At 42.9% G+C, this 11,556-nt stretch overlaps 1 pseudogene; it reads left to right on the top strand.

Moving 5' to 3' along the window:
• The first annotated feature begins 10,015 nt into the window (after positions 1-10,015).
• Positions 10,016-11,213, top strand: LOC115344802 (annotated as a pseudogene).
• The last annotated feature ends 343 nt before the right edge of the window (positions 11,214-11,556 follow it).

The raw sequence follows: 11,556 nt of genomic DNA on the forward strand, positions 1-11,556 counted from the left end.
GATCTCTTTGCTGGAGCTCTCCTGTAGTGACACAAGACTGCTGTAATGTCCATCCAAGATGTAGTCTTGCTGTTTTTGTTCACTCTGGCATCCTATGTCTGCATTACAGATGCCATCCTGAGGATGCCATCGAGCATGGGGAGGCAGAAGGCCTTCTCCACCATGTGTGAGAAGCAAAAGCCTTCTTACACATTACTGTGGTCAGCATTTTCTAAGGGACACATCTTACTGTCTATTTGCCGCCTGGAACACCTCCACCGAGAAACCTGAACAAAATCTTCTCCTTTTTCTACACCATCCTGTCACGGTCCACTCGGTGGATTCGTGATGGTTCGTTTGCTATGATCTCGAAAGTGCAAAATTAAGGTGACCAACACCAAAGGGGATAGCAGTAATCACACAGTAAAACTTTATTGTATTGCCTGTGAAGAGGCACACGATAGTTAGAGATGGGTGAAAGAAGGGAGAAAAGTAAAGTTAAGTTTAGAGAGAGGAGAAAGAGAGGTTATAGCTACCACCACTGATCTCAAGACGTCTTAATGGTCCCGGGTCCAGCTAAAGCTGCGTCGTCGATCGTCGTGGTCCTTGGTGGGGAAGCTTCAAATTGCCGTTGTTTAGAAGTCATCTTTCATGCTTAGTAACACACCTTGCTCCACCTCTGCCTCAGGAGTCTCCGCCCTTCTCAGAATACAATTATCATATCTCCGCCCTTCTCAAGCGAGGCTATCACGCAGGTGCAGGGTTAGTGTCTGAGGCGTGGTAAGTCTTGGAGGCGGGTAGCCTTCGACCAGGAGGTGTGTTTTGGTATTATAATGAAGCAAAGTTCATCTAAAGTTCATGATTTCTTCATCGATGTTATGGCAACAGGTGCAATCCATCCTTTTTGACAGTAGCTGTGCGGTTATCTCTAGCGGCTCTAGCCAGGTACCTTCCAGGAGCCTTGTACCGCACGTTCTGTCCTTGGGATCGGCCGCTGCGCTCCAAACAGGCCGTTGTCAGGTAACGTACTGTTCGTGTTCCTGATGACAATGTTGAGACAATGCTGATTTTCTGACCGACTCTTACACATCCTCACACCCCTAACCCACCATAAGCCTGGCCTTGCAAAAAGCTATCAGGAAGGCTATGGCCTGCACTGAGGGTACACACTAGCTGTGCACCACTGGCTACAAAACACTCCTATTTCTCCTCAAAACTGTAGGGAGGGAATATATTATGAACTGGGTATATCTCTAGAGATGTCTGGCTTTCAGAACACTTTTAGAAATGTGTGGAGAGAGGGAGGAATTCCTTTCAGAAACATCAGCCTTCACCAAAAGGTAAAGGAAGAAAATGCCTTTGCCTTATTCCTTTGAGGTAAAGAGAACATTCTTGCATTTGGGAACTGTACACAGAAGAACTACAATCTTCCCGCGTAAAATACCAATAAAGACCATCCAGAAAGCTACTGGGGGTAATCAGGCATGTGCATCTTGAATACCAGCAGTTTCAGCAATCTGGCAGCTCCTTGTAGACACTACTGCTCCAGTTGTGTGCTCTGAATTGCAGGTTTTGGGATTGTGCTGGCTGCGGTGGAGCTAGCCATGAAAAATGAGCTAGACGTGAGAACAAGGAGTTAGAAAAAGAAAAGGATACTTGGGAAAGATTTTGCTCTCCCCATGTAGAAGTTCACGGTTCAATTGCTAAAACTTCTTCATCTCATCTGTTCTTTTTGTTTTGATTTGTTCTGTTGTTTGGTTTGTTTTGGTTTTTTTGGTTGGGTTTTTGGTTTTGTTTTTGATTTCAGTCATTAATCTTTACTGTTCTTGTTTGCTTAGCATTTGCAAATGAACCACATCTTTTTGCAAATTTGTGTCTTCTGGGTGTTGACACCTTTCGTTGAAAACCAGCCTATTCAGCTGAGGAAAGGTATGTGCTTGTGTGACTGCCTGGAGTCAGAATGCAAAGAGCTGTGGCTGTAGGGAGACGCCTCGGGAGCTCTGGCTTTTTAGTGCCAGCAAGGTCTGATTTCTTGCCAGAAGGCTTATGGACAGTGGTGAACAGCACGTTTCTCAAGTGTCTGGCGGAGTGATGTGTGACACTTTCTTCTGGTTATTCAGAACCTTTTTCTCAGATTATTCAGTTCATATGGGATGTGCTGATATTATCATTCTTGCTTGCTGTGATCCTCCTTTTAAGACCTTCAGGGCAGAACCTTTTTAAATTACCCACCACGATGCATGCAGTCTGCTGCAGCTGATTCCCCGGAGGCTGTCAATCCCAATACTGTTGTCCTAAAAGCAGATTCCTTACCCAGTGTGCAATAGACCAATCTCACACACTCAGGAGAGATATTGCTTTTTATTCAGGCCTGGGTGCTCAGTGGACTTCCCACAAATCACGCACACCAGATTCGTCAGGTCTGTCCCTTTTATACAGTAACAATTGCATCTAATTTATTAACCTACTCCTACCTAGTACATATTCAAACTATCTAATGCATATACATAGGATTATATAACCATGACACATGGAATGCCTTCTTCGCATGCGCAGGGGTCTTTGGTGGTCTTCGGTGGTTGTTTGTGGAGGTATCCCCTCCTCACCTTATTGCAAATCTTCTGTTAAAGAAATCAAAATTTAATCACATAGAAGAGTTAGGTTTGATTAAGAAGTAAAATTGTGAAGCATAATGTATAGGATTGTTAAGTTTGAAATGTAGCCATAGAAACTTTAGGAACTGTGTTATGTGTGACTACAGGAACCTTAATATTGTTAAAGTTTGAAATAGCTAGCCATGGAAACCTCACCAGGAAGTTACTGGTTTTTCTGTGTTTTTAAGAAACTAAGGAAACTGTCATGGACACCAGTTATGCTGCTTGGAAACCCCTTTACCCTTCCCATTTCAATCTGGGTATCGAACATTCCAATCAGTAGAGCTAAGTGAGATTGACCAATGATTGTTTTTAAATAAGAATATTGATAAGGTTATATAATCAAAGGACCAATCATTATAAAGATTAAATTTAAGAGTGAGCATAGTATGCATTTTTATGCATAAAGAGCTTATGTAACAATGACCTGACAGAAAAAGTCTATAAAAACTGATGGATTTTGATACTAAGTTGGACACGCCTTTGGAGGAGCGATGCCTCGTGTCCCCAGTGCTGCAATAAATGAAGTGCCTGTTTCTTAACTTCACATTGGTGTTAAGGAGTTTTATTCTGGATTTCGGTAACAACCTTGACCGCCAAGTCACTCTGTGCTGGATCAATGTTTCGTTTTCCTGCCAAGAGGGATGTATCATTAATCAGGAAAGAATAGAAACGATCAGAATGATCTTGGCTACTTCTGTAGGTATTATTAAAATTGTTTGAAGTTAAAAATGATTAAATAACAATTTAAAACAGGATTTTCTAATCTACAACAGGATTTTCTATATCTGACATCAATACCATGGGATAATTCACACATGGCCCTCTTTGCTTCCACTTCAGACAGGACAAACCAGATTTCAGATCATATTCCTGTTGAAAAAATGAATGCCCTAAGGGCCCAGAGAAATGTGACAGGGTCACCTTGCAGGAGACCAGGGTCTTCTGTGGTGCACCGAAAAAAACTGATACCCAGGGCAACAACAATATCCCTCTGAGCTGGCTCGCAGGAAGAGAAAGCTGGAGACAGAGTTGGTGATGGGTCTTGTCAAACACCGACTCCCTGTCCAGCTTGTTGTACCTGCAGGAGTACCAATGCACGTATGTCATCTGCCTACAGATAACGCAGTGCTGTTAAAGGTCCTTGAGGTGGGAAGGGGATGCTGCAATTTTCATTGTTCTGCTGTCTCGCACACTCCTTGTTTTACTGACACGTTCCTATGAGTGGGAAAATTGCTGATAACAGATCTCTTTTGGTCTGAGACCTGACCAAAACTACACCATCAGTGGGAGCAACAGGGAGGAACAAAAAAACGCTGATTAATCCTCCCAGAGTGCTTATGTGTTCTGTTGGCAATCCAAATATCAGCTGGTCATTTCTCCTGGTACTAATAACGATACTTGTAAAAAATGTTTGTTAGGCTATGATTGCCTTTATGCATCTTGCATATCAGGAAGAGAGGAAAAAGCAGCATTCTTAACAGAGATACAGCTGGTAGGAGTAGGGGTTCATCATCCAACCTTTTGTCTGGGTCTGAGGTAAATGTTGAGTCTCTGTTGGTGTTTCTGAGGGCTGTGGTCAGAGCTGGGGGCTTTCTCTAAAGAAGAAAAGGGGGCTGCTTTAAATCCCTGGGTGTTTGGGATAGAAAAAAAGGATTTCAAGCACGTGACCCAAGGGTAGTGAGACAAATACCTGAGAAAAACCTGACTTATGGTTTGTGAAACTCCTTGACAACAAAATTAATGGGAGCAGGGTTGGGGGTGGGAAGGAAAAACTTGCAGGAGCCAAAACTCTTTGGAGTTCTGTTCTTGCAGATGGAAATGTTTGGAACTTCTGATGGAAGCTGTTGTAGCTGAGCTAGAGCAAAACCTAAATGAGAAAAACTTCTGCATGAAAGCTGTTAGTTCTGCTGAACTAGCATCATTCTGTTGTAACAATAACCCCTAGTTCTATGCTGAATCAAAACAAGCTGCTGCTTTTTGTTGTGAGCATGGGCGGTTTGCTTAATAAGCACCAGAAGGCTAATTCAATCTTTATCGAATCATTAATGGTCGCCTCCTTTGCATATGGGTATATGCAGATATCACCCTTTGTTTCTGCATATCTGTGCAGTTATGTACACAAAATACACTCCTGGCCCATCCTGTCTGCTCCTCAGCTGTGTCGTCTGTTCCTAATCACCCATCAACATCCACTTTTCCCCAATGAAAATAACTTCATTATTTTCTTTCTGTTAGCAGTTAAGGAATGTATTTTTTTAACTCCCAGTGGTAGCTTTCAACTTTGGTGTCAAACAAATTTCAGAACATTTGCAGAGCCTGTCACCCATTCTCTCCATTCAGATCAAGTGGATGTGCTCCCTCCTCCTTTGTGAGAGTTAAGGTGAGATAGAGGCATGTGGGACAGAGAGCTTCATTTGTGATAATAACAACCTACAGTTTGTTGAGTTAATTCAGGAATGAAGCTGCCATTATCGTATGGCAGTATACTTCAGAAAGAGTTCTCAGAACAGTTTTGGGTATTCTGTTCCCACAAGTCTTTTGCACTCACTCTACTATCTTATCAGCAGTTGTTACCAAAGCCATCTTACCCAGAGGAGGCTGTGTAGATTTGCTCACAAATTTTAATCATCATTACCACCCAAAATGAAAAGAAACACAGGGAAATGAAAGATAGATCCTTATACTCATTGAATCCATAGAGCTGACATACTCTGCAACAGCTGATTCATCAGGTCAGTCTGAGTATTTGGGGGTCTTTACATGATTTTAATTTTTGTTACCAGTTAAGTAACTTGTTTTCCATGCTGATTTATCAGTTAGGCTTCTTTAAAGTTCTGCAGACCCTTATGCCATTTAAGTGATCCATTTTTCCCCTGAAGATTTCACGTTGGATGAGCTAATTGCTCATTCCCAGCTACTTGTCTTTGCACAGTAATGGGCTTTATTAAATGCCCGTGAATGTGCAATGGAGCTACCTGAATATCTCCCCTCAGTCTGGAGCCACTCCTTAACAATAGCACACAGAGAGGTTTAATTATATGATGATTATAGACATTGCTGACAAATATTTATATCCCTTCCCTCCCCAGAATATATTTGTTATTTGGGATGATGATTTTAACTTTGATGGCTTGTTCACAAATGTGAATATATTCTTTCCATTTTTTACTTTTCATTTTTCAGAGAAACATTGGTGGCTACTGAACATAATCCAGGCCCTAAAGAGACCAAGACATGTGAGTATTACACTCAAGTGTTTTTGATAGCATATTTCCATACATTCTGTATAGTATGTCTAAATATTTTGATGGCTTTAATATTTTGTACCAGCCGTGGAAACTGGTTTGCTGCTAGGTGACTGTAAAAGTGAGATTTGGTAAATAATTATTAGAAATCTTATACTAACACTATGATTGAAACAACAGACAAAAGTATAGCCAAGCAATTAACCGGTAGAGGTAGTTACTCATAAGTTTTGCGGTTCTTTGCTCTTATGACTAGATATTCCTGTATACTAGATGAGAACAATGTAGAAACTGAACACGTGTGATTGAAGCTGTGTTAAGCTTCAAGATCAAAGAACAAGGACGAGAATAAAGACTTCAAGGACAGCCAACAAGAACTTCAAATGGGTCAGTGGTCGCAAAAGCAGCCCTTTGACTCAAATGATTTCTTCATTGCACATGATCGGATGTGCATTTAAGGACCGTCAGTGGCAGGATTTTATATCACAGATGTATGAAGTCATTCAGGTGCATGTTAGGTCAGTCCCATTCCTGGAAATGAATTGGAAATAAGTTGGAAATAAATTCCAACTCAGTTATAAAATTCTGGTCCAAAGTCATGCTTCTGAGAACTGTCAAAAGCATGAGACTTACAGTAGAGAGAACCATGATACCAATTCCCTGTTACTGTTAAAAGGATAGCTGTTTGGTATCCATATGGAGTGTGAGAATGTTTATTTTTCAATCAGATTTTCTGAGTAAGGACCTTGCCAAATTGGAATGATAATAAAAGGGAGGGAGTCAAAAACATAGAAACATAAAAGCTGACCAATTAGCATTAACAGAAACAATAACCAGGAATAAACATCCCCAGTTGATGAGCTCTCAAGAAATTACAGGTGACTGGGACTTTGCAACTAGTAAGGATGCAAACCAGAGAGTCAGGAATGTTGGACAGGGTCAGTGGGACCATGGCAGCTAATGAGGGGATGTTCAGGTGAAGGGCAGCCAGGAGGAACAAAAAACAGAAAAGGAGTCTAAAATGGGCTAGTTGAGCGTAAACTGGGGCTGGTCAGGCTGAGCCCTGAGCCTGTCTGTCCTATCTTAAATCTTTTCATAACTCTCTGCATATTCTTGCTCCATGCCATGTGTACATGTGCTGCAAGGAGCAAGTTCTAGCTACTGGGGGGATCAGTGTGAGTGCGTTTGGTGCCAGCTCCTGAAGTCAGACTGGGGGTGTGGGCATCTTTGGCCTCTGGTGTGAGCTATGGGAGCCGGTGAAGTCCCAGTGCAGTTACTGGAGCCAGTAGGGTCTCAGCCTACAGCACTGGGTGAGAACAGCATGTGTCCCCAAAACCCGTTACTGAGGGGACTGGCATGAGTGAGGTGAGTGAGGGGCTTAGCACTGGCAGCTGGAGCAGGACCATGGGTCGTAGCTCTTGTGCCTTGTGCTGCTGGGGGCAGGGGGGAGTGTCTATATCTCCCCCAAAATAGGTGTTGGTGGGGTGTGTGTGTATATTCACCAGCAAACTTCAAACTGGACCAGGTGGTGAGGAGGAGGTCTAAACAAGGGCATCAGGTGGACAGAAAGTCTGTGCCGATGCCCAGGGAGAACCTGCAAGTGTGGGGTGCCTGTGGGACAAGGGTGTGACTGCTGCATGTTTGGGGCACCAAGCTGGACCAGCCAGTGAGTAGGGGACCTGTGAGGTGGGTCAGAGGGCCAGGATCTGGGTGGGGGTACCAGACAGACAGAGAGGCCATGCTGATGCTCAGGGGACCCACGAACGTGCATGTGCTTGTGAATCCTGGGGATGTTATATGTGTGCCTGCGCTAGTGACCTCCTGTCTTTGCCAGTCCCAGAGGAGGAGGAGACATGGCTGGCTGCATTCATGTGTGATGTGAGTCCTGTATGTATTTTCTGTGACAGTTTGTGTGGCTGGCCATGTCGATGTCCTTGGTATGTCTGTGTGTGTCTGTGTCCTGTGAGTCTCAGGGATATGTGCTTAACTTTACCACTGGCTGAACCTGCAAATGGGATAGCAGCAGCTGCGTCCCTGAGATCCCAAGTCCCTAGGCACCGGGCTGGGCTCCAGTGGCTGGGCAGGAGGGTCATGGGCCAGCGCTGCTGGAGCCTGCAGCTGCTTTTGACATTTTTTAATAATGCTAAAGGTGTTTGAGACTCCAAGGCACTCTGGGATAGCACTAAAGCCCAGCTTGCAGCTCTACATTGTCAATGATTAGAGTAATTTCTGAAGAAAACAATTTTCTTTTTTTCTCCTGTGATTGTCTTTAAAAGGCACTACATAATTATGCTGCAGAAGCATTCTAATGATTGAACTAGCATGCAGATGCTTACGTAGGTTCTCATGTACTTGCAAGTCAAAATGCATGTGCATGATGTAGTTTCATTGTCCCCGTTCCATGAAACTACCTGATTCTGCTACTATTTCAACTAAATTGAAACAACTTTATTCCTTTTCTTCTTCTCTGTGAGGCTAGTCTTGGGCAACTGGCATGTATGATATCTGTGTGAAGGGCAAGTAAATTCCATTTATGGTGCTTCGGAGAAAACATGCCTGATGTTCCAGGGAATATATCATGTGCTAATGTGACAGATTATTCAAGCTGTGGCAGGAGAGCATCTGCATTTAAAATACAATTTAAAATCTGCAATGCAAGCTGACTGTAGGAGTCATCAGCCCAACACTGTCCCTAATGTAAGAAAACAAAGGGAATTCTTCTAGTGAAATTTGCATGATCCATTTTGGAGGGACTGGATGGCGGAACTGCTGAAGGTAGGACACTTACTTCAAAATGCTTATTGTAAATACATAAACCAAATCCAAGGAAGAACTAAGACCTCATAGCCACTAAACAAGAATTACACGAAATGAGAGCTTTTTCTGAGAGGTGTTCTGCATTAGGAAATAAAACACTAACCTATCAGTAATACAATGACTGTTGTGAGTTTTATTGACTTTAATTCACAGCTGATGACCACAGCAATAGTCTAAAACTTTCATAAGGGATCAAAGAGCAGAGTTAGGTAGATTCTATGTCAGCTGCAAGGATCTAACAAGTTAAGAAAACTAGTGTGAATGTGTGTACTACAAACTGCATTTTGTCATTCTCTATTCTGTTATGCATAGGTTATATTGAGGTCTCTCTCAAAATCTGGAGCTTCAAATAACACAGTGTTCTTTCATTTCTTTGTTAATGGAAACAGTCAAAACCAGAAAGATTCCTTTTAAATACATCAGATCTGTAAATGCCTGAGAACGTTAGGAGTTTCTTTATTGTGCTTGTAAGTTAATCATCTGTGGCTCCCAGATCCACAGCGTTCACATTCATGTTCATGCTAGAAAACCCACAGACAAAAGGCTTATTGTGTGAGTAAAGTTATAGCAGAAAGAGAAATTAGATGGAGTCAGTATGAGGAGTGACTGAATCATGATAGGGTTGTATGCACTGCTCTTGCTTTGATGATGTGTCCTTCTCTATGTCCTCTGGTCTGTTGACCAGGTCCATGTGTGTTCAGAGGAAAAGGTGGTTCCTCCCTCTCTCCCCACACATGGATACATTTCTGCTGCCAAAATGCATTCTGTGCCTTGAGATTTACCAGTGTAGTCCAGTGGTTGGGTGCCCCTTTGGTAAGAGATGACAAGTCTGAAGAACACTGAATTAATGACCACTTTCTCCTCTGTGGCAGGCTAATTTCTTCTATCTTTCTGTGCATCAGTTTCCCATTCTGGGCAGTAAGAAAACACAAAGCTGCCACGTCTGGCATAGCTCTGCATGACTATCCCATGGCATCGCACACATGGTGGCACTCACCAGAGTAACAAGGCAATGTGACTAATGAAGCAGACAGTACTGAGCTTCACCCTCCGCACTTCATGAATGTTCTCTACGGGTATCTTTCCCTGTAACTATTCTTTGTTCCTTCGCTTGTCTATAGACAAAAGGTATTTGGGTTTGCTTTGTTTTGTTTTATTTTTGCTTTCTTTGGACTGTGGGTATTTTGGTTGTCAGCTGGGCTTTCCCTTCAGTGCAGAACACACCTATGGAACCAGCTGGGACCACAGACCTGACATTTTGGGTGAGCACATGTTCTTGGCAATTAACCCTACACCCAAAATGGAGCCAACCCTTAAATGCCAACTCCTCATAGTTGTATGCTTGGTCACTATCCCAAACTATGAAACTTATAGAGCACTAACATCATGCACAGGCATTACCTTCTTACTTTGTTCAGCTAAGCCAGCTCTAGAGTTGCACCCTTTGATCCAGGGGCTCTCCGGGAATTCCCAAGAGACTCCTCACTTGAGTAATTGGCTGAAGCACAGTGATGTTGGTGCAGTGACTAGTCATCTGACAGTCTGTCCATTTGATTCCTCCCAGATGAAGACAACAAAGGGACCAGAACCAGAAAACGACACTCTGCTGACTGAATTTGTCCTCTCTGGATTGTCCAGCCACCCAGAACTGCAGCACTTGCTGTTCTTCACATTCTGCTTGATTTACACCATCACCATCATCGGGAACCTTCTCATCTTCATAGTCACAGTGCACCCCACCCTCCACATGCCCATGTACTTCTTCCTCCGGGTCCTGTCCTTCCTGGATATTTCCACAGCATCGATCGTTGTTCCCAAGATGCTGGTAAACTTCGTGTCAGAGGACAGGAGTATTTCCTATGTGGGCTGTGCCACACAGCTCTACTGTGTGATTTTCTTAGGAGCCACTGAATGCTATATTTTGGCAGCCATGGCCTATGACCGTTACATGGCCATATGCAACCCTCTTAGATATGCAATCATCATGAACAGCAGAGTTTGTCATTCCTTGGTCCTGCTGTCATGCTGCAGCGGTAATGTTGTGTCTGTGGTGCAGACAGCTTGGGTGTTCACATTGCCATTTTGTGGGCCCAAGAAGATTAACTACTTCTTCTGTGATATTCCCCCCCTCATCATGCTCTCCTGCACTGACACCTCTTCATATGAAAAGCAGATCATTACAGGCACAGTGCTGGTCATCTTTACACCATTTTGTCTCATCCTGGTATCCTATGCCTGCATCATCTCCAGCATCCTGAAAATGTCCCCTGCAGAGGGCAGACACAAGACCTTCTCCACCTGTTCCTCACATCTTACTGTTGTAACACTGTATTATGCAAGTGGGACCTTGATTTACTTACGGCCAAAATCCAGTAATTCACAAGACACTAAGAAAGTCCTAGCTCTCATATACACGACCGTAATTCCCACATTAAACCCTCTGATTTACAGCCTGAGAAATAAAGAAGTGAAAGCAGTACTAATCAAAATTATAGCTGAGCTGAGGAAGATATAAACTTATTCCGCTTGAAAGGAATCTTTCTTCTCCTCTGCATGCTTGGATTTTTTGTTTCTTTTATGCTTAACTTTTTTAGAACACCCTGATAACTTGGAACAGTTGGAAAATGGGTGTATCTCAAACTCCGCTTAGAGATTTTGTGTTTCTTCTGTCCAGTATGAGTGTACATGAATCTTACTACTTCAGTATTCATGATATACCACCTTGCATTGTCTGATGGAAAATGAGGTTTCAATAGTTGTTTCCAAGAAAAATAGTTAATATTTCATATAGTACCATCACTGTAGCAGAGACTGCAAAGTGTCTTGGACAGGTATCTTGTCACCTGAGCCATAGTGTC

This window comes from Aquila chrysaetos, chromosome 8, assembly GCF_900496995.4.
Source record: "Aquila chrysaetos chrysaetos chromosome 8, bAquChr1.4, whole genome shotgun sequence".
Lineage (NCBI taxonomy): Eukaryota > Metazoa > Chordata > Aves > Accipitriformes > Accipitridae > Aquila > Aquila chrysaetos.